The sequence below is a fragment of the Sciurus carolinensis genome, chromosome 2, assembly GCF_902686445.1.
Source record: "Sciurus carolinensis chromosome 2, mSciCar1.2, whole genome shotgun sequence".
Lineage (NCBI taxonomy): Eukaryota > Metazoa > Chordata > Mammalia > Rodentia > Sciuridae > Sciurus > Sciurus carolinensis.
In genome coordinates this window covers 139,972,946-139,978,945 of record NC_062214.1, presented here as the reverse complement: position 1 = coordinate 139,978,945, position 6,000 = coordinate 139,972,946, and positions in this window count along the sequence as shown.

The following is a 6,000-nucleotide window of genomic DNA, read 5'->3' as shown; positions in this document are numbered from 1 at the left end:
TTTTCTTTTAGGGCTTGAAAAATGTTATTCCAGGCCCTTCTAGCTTTTAGGGTCTGGATTGAAAAATCTGCTGATATCCGTATTGGCTTCCCCCTGAATGTAATTTGGTTCTTTTCTCTCACAGCCTTTAAGATTCTGTCTTTATTTTGTATGTTAGGTATTTTCATTATAATGTGCCTTGGTGTGGGTCTGTTGTAATTTTGTGTATTTGGAGTCCTGTAAGCCTCTTGAACTTGATTTTCCATTTCGTTCTTCAGATTTGGGAAATTTTCTGAAATTATCTCATTGAATAGGTTGTTCATTCCTTTGGTTTGTTTCTCTAAGCCTTCCTCAATCCCAATAATTCTCAAATTTGGCCTTTTCATGATATCCCATAGTTCTTGGAGATTCTGTTCATGATTTCTTACCATCTTCTCTGTTTGTTCGACTTTGTTTTCGAGGTTAAATATTTTGTCTTCAATATCTGAGGTTCTGTCTTCCAGGTGTTCTATCCTATTGGTTGTGCTTTCTATGGAGTTCTTAATTTGGTTTATTGTTTCCTTCATTTCAAGGATTTCTGTTTGGTTTTTTTTCAATATCTCTAACTCTTTATTGAAATGGTCTTTTGCTTCCTGTATTTGCTCTTTTAACTGTCTATTGGTGCGTTCATTCAATGCCTGCATTTGCTCTTTCATTTCATCGTTTGCTTCCCTTATCATGTTGATTATGTACATTCTGAACTCCCTTTCTGACATTTCTTCTGCCATGCTGTCATTGGATTTTATTGATATAACATCCAGATTTGTTTGAGGCATTTTCTTCCCTTGTTTTCTCATGTTGTTCAGGTATCAGTGGACTGCAGAGATGTTGCAGATTTCCTCTATTGACTTATAATGTCCCTGAAGATTGCTAGTGTATCCCCTCTTATCCTTCAGTAGCCTGAAGTCTTAGAGGAAGTTGATACTTCGGTGTTCCCCTAGGTAGCTGCCTCTCTAGGGGTGGTGGTCTTCAGGTGGGGTATATTCCCTGCTAGAGGGCAGAGGTGCCTCTACTTGTTGACCAATGGTCATCCAAAGGGGAGCTAGACTGCGGGCTAAGGCAATGCCTGTTTGGGCCTGTGTCTCTGGTTTTACTGTCTTTGTGGGAAAACCTCACTCTGCGGGGAAGACCCACCCGGTGGGGAGGTCTCACTAGTCCGTTCCCCTCCTAGAGGTTCTCCTCAGTCCACAACTACCGCCTGTGCAGGGCAGCCTTCCCAAGCAGCGTTTCCAGGGGCCTGGACCTACCTCCTGGGCTTGGGAGCCCTGCCCTTCGCAGACGAGTTTCCTTTGGTGGCCCCTCCTCAGAGAAGCTGCCCACAGTCCTGGAACCTTCGCTCCACCCCTCAGCTGGTCTCTGTGTAGCTCTTTCAAGAAAAGGTGCTTAGATCCCCGGCTCAGACCGTGCTTTGCACCTAATCACTTGGCTATGCGACCCCTCCTCTGAAGAGTCACTTGGAGCCTCGTACATATGCTCCAAGCCCCAGTGACCCGTCACTCGTCTCTTCCTCCAGGCAGGTGTTCTGTGTGGGCGCTTGGAGACCAAGCCACTCACTGCGCACCTCCACCTCCTCAGGACAGCCCCCTCCCCGTTGTTCAGGCAGTTGCTGAATCCAAATAGTTCGCCACCCAACTCTTTCTCTGGCAGCCCCCGGAGCCCTGGCAGATTGGTCCAAAAAACCAAAAAACCAAGCGGTGTGCTGCTCGGCCTCCTCTGCAAGGTCTCCCACTTTCCGAGCTCACTGTTCCAATGAGGGTAGATGTGTCTTGCTGCCTGGGCAGGGCAGCCTTCCCAGGGGCCCAGACCTACCTCCTGGGCCTGGGAGCCTCACCCTTCGTAGACGAGTCTCCTTAGGTTGTCCCTTCTCAGAGACGCTGCCTGAAGTCCTGGAACCTTCACTTCGCCCCTCAGTTTGTCTCTGTGTAGTTCATTCAAGAAAAGGTGCCTAGGTCCCTGGACCGGACCTTGCTATGCACCTAATCGCCTGGCTATGCGACCCGCCCTCTGAGCAGTCACTTGGAGCCTCGTACATATGCTCCAAGCCCCAGTGACCCGTCGCTCGTCTCTTCCTCCAGGTGTGGGCGCTTGGAGACCAAGGCACTCACTGCGTACCTCCACCTCCTCTGGGCAGCCCCCTCCCCGTTGCTCAGGCGGTTGCTGGATCCAAACAACTCGCCGCCCCACTCTTTCTCTGGCAGCCGCTGGAGCCCTGGCAGATCGCTTCAAAACCAAGCAGTGTGTCGCACAACCTCCCTTGCAAAGATCCCCGCTTTCCGAGTTCACTGCTCCAGCAGGGGAGGTGTGTCTTGCCGCCTGGGCAGGGGCAGCCTTTGCAGGCAACGTTCCCAGGGGCCCGGACCTCCCTCCTGGGCTTGAGAGCCTCACCCTTCGCAGACGAGTCTCCTTAGGTTAGAGAATCTGCCCGCAGTCCTGGAAACTTCAATCCGCCATTTTTCGCTCCGCTTCGCTGTCCGTTTTTACCGCTCCGCCAGTAATGGGTTTCTTTGTGACATTTTCATACACACATATAATATACTTTGATTCTTTGGACCTTGACATGCAAATAATTCTACTCCTAAAAAATAATTTAGATTTATACAAAAACTTCAAGAATTGTACAGACCTGGATTGATTTTTATGAGTTCAGAAAAATGCACCACATTTTTAGTGAGCAAAATAGAATTCATCTTTCCATGTCAATGACTTTAAGAAACTTTATCATTCAATGCCTTGATCTTTATTATGAAGCGTAGGAAACAATAAATTATAATCCAGCATAAACCCTTAGTTGATGCAGGTCACTTTGTCTATATGTGAAAAGTGAAATGTAGCATAGAGCTGGGACAGTATCAGTATAATTTAGGTTGAAAGCACATAGACATTTTGGATGAAGGCAGGAACTTTGGGTCTGAACTGGTTGGACAGCAGCTTCAGTTCTCCAGCTTTTTTTGTGTATGGACATAACTGAGTGCAGGATAATAATGGGAAGTAGGCCTTTGAATAAAAAAAATTTTGGAAAGACATTAGAAATTTGTCTGTTTCTTCTGATACATAGCCCCATATAGTACCTGGGCTGAAGCAAAGAATGAAATTATTTTCTTTAACTCTTAGAGGCCATAAGATTTGGGGTAAGTTCTTAAGATTGATCCTAAGGCAGTAATATCCTTTAAGTCCTGAATGTCCATAAAAGTGTACTTGAATCTTAGATTTATACTCTCCTGCTCTGCCTTTAAACAAATGGCTTCACTGCTTTTTAATGACTAAGGTATAACTAAGCAGACATTTAAATATTTGTGGAATCGCAAAGAAACAGGCTACATCTACCTATACAGCACATTAGAATGGAAGCAATTAATGAATGCAACCATCCTTTGGTGTCCCTGGGGGATTGGTTCCAGGAACCCCTCTGATACCAATATCCACACATGTGCAGGTTCCCTATATAAATCAAAGTAGTATTTGTGTATAAGCTATGTTAATCTTCCTGTATGCTTTAAGTAACTTTTAGATTACTTACAACACCTAATACAATGCAAACATTATGTAAATAGTTGTTAGACTATTGTTTAAGGAATATGACAAGTAAGAAAATCAGTATGGGTTCAGTACAGACACAATTTTTTATGAATATTTTCAACTGGTGTTGCTTATATATGTAGAGGTATAATGATCAGATACAGAGGGCCAACTCTAATGGAGGATATAGACATTCTTCCTGAAATGTCTCAACATTTGGGGAGAGGCCTTTTTCTGTCAACCCAATTGATCTAAATGATTCTTGTTAACCTTTCATCCTGCTTGGCCACATACAGTTAAAATATACACTCAACAGTTTCATCTTATTTTTAAATCTATTTCATTATTTTCTGACCATCTTTTACTTATGGGATATATATCCATGTAAGTTGAAGGTGTTATGATTTTTTCCTACCAGTTTTATTGGAGTCTTCCTCAAATCTCACATTACTTATTTAAATATTGAGAATTAAATTAGTATTTCACATTCATCTAATTTGTTATAAATAAAATTTTTAAAAGCCTTGCTTAAGTTATTCAGCAAAAAGTATGAAAATATATGCTCTTTATTTAATACTTATTTTATTCAGAACTTTTTACGTGGATTATCCAGAGTATTCTTCACAGTGACTCTATAAAAGTGGTATCACCATTACCATTTCAAATAGAGCAGAGATGCTTGAAATAGGGATTCAACCTCTGATCTAGTTTGTTTTGACACTCTGCTATAGCTCAAGCTGCATTTTGAAACAGAAGAATTATTTTCAGCTAATCATTTTCTCAGGAGGTTTTTGTTCTATTACATTATTCCAACATATCACCAACAGAGGAAAAACACCATTTAGTTTATAGTGGCAAATGTGGAAAATTTCTCATTTCAGCCCCCTCAAATGCCACACTTAACATTTATTTAGTTTTGTGTAAGAACTCTTAAGATCTTTGTCTAGCAGAATGTCATGTAAAGGAATAATGGCTTTTGTTATTCCAAAGATTAAAATAAATAGGGAGCACCTCATGTCTCTCTAACTACTTTATTTCAATGTTCATAAAATACATACCTTATGTGTTGATTGTCACTGTGACATATTTGTTTACATTGACACTGCCCTATCAGATACCAATGTGCTATTGAGATCTCTGAGATAATTAAAAAATTCAAACACAGTCAGGAGGACACTAATATATTAACAGTTTTCCTCTGTTGCATCTCAGATCAATAGGAACTAAATTGATCAATGATCAGTTGGGAACTAAAGAAGACTTCAAGTAGTTGCCTCAAGTAAACAAGTATTTTTTACTTGAAAGTAGATATATGAACATTTTGGAAAAGGCTTAACTGATGCATAGAACCATGAAGAAATAGTTTTTAAATGGGAGTGTTAGTGCCAGTTCTGAATATATGAGCAAAATCTTGGCTTTAAAATTTTTTGATTTTTTCCCATTCATATCCCTTTAATTTCTTTGATCTGTCTAATTGCTCTGGCTAGTATTTCAAGGATGATGTTGAATAGAAGTGGTGAAAGAGGGCATCCTTGTCTCGTTCCAGTTTTTAAAGGGAATGCTTTCAGTTTTTCTCCATTAAGAATGATGTTGGCTGTGGGCTTAGCATAAATAGCCTTTACAATGTTGAGGTATGTTTCTACTATTCCTGTTTTTTCTAGGGTTTTGAGCATGAAGGGGTGTTGTATTTTGTTGAATGCTTTCTTTGCATCTATCAAAATATTCATATGATCCTTAACCTTAAGTCTATTGATGTGATGAATTACATTTATTTATTTCTGGATGTTGAATCAACCTTGCATCCCTGGGATAAACCCCACTTGGTCATGGTACACTATCTTCTTAATATGTTTTTGTATGAGATTTGCCAGAATTTTGTTAAAGATTTTTGTGTCTATTTTCATCAGAGATATCGGTCTAAAATTTTCTTTCCTTGATGTCTGGTTTTGGTCAGAGTGATACTAGCTTCATAGAATGAATTTGGTAGGGTTCCCTCCTTTTTTATTTCATGAAATACTTTGAGGAGTATTGGTATAAGTTCTTCCTTGAAGGTCTTGTAGAACTCAACTGAGAATTCATTTGGTCCTGGGCTTTTCTTGGTTGGTAGGCTTTTGATAGCTTCTTCCATTTCATTGCATAAAATTGATCTGTTTAAATTGTGTATGTCCTCCTGGTTCAGTTTGGGAGTATCATATGTCTCTAGAAATTTGTCAATGTCTTTGAATAGGAGAAGAAGAACTCAAGCTGTCACTATTTGCCAATGATATGATTGTATAGAGGGTCCAAAAAAACTCCAGCAGATAACTTCTAGGCCTATTAAATGAATTCAGCAAAATAGCAGGATATAAAATTAACTCAAATAAATCTAAATAATTTTTACTCATAAGTGATGAATCATCTGAAAGGGAAATGAGGAAAACAACCCCATTCACAAAAGCCTTAAAAACAATAAAATACTTGGGAATC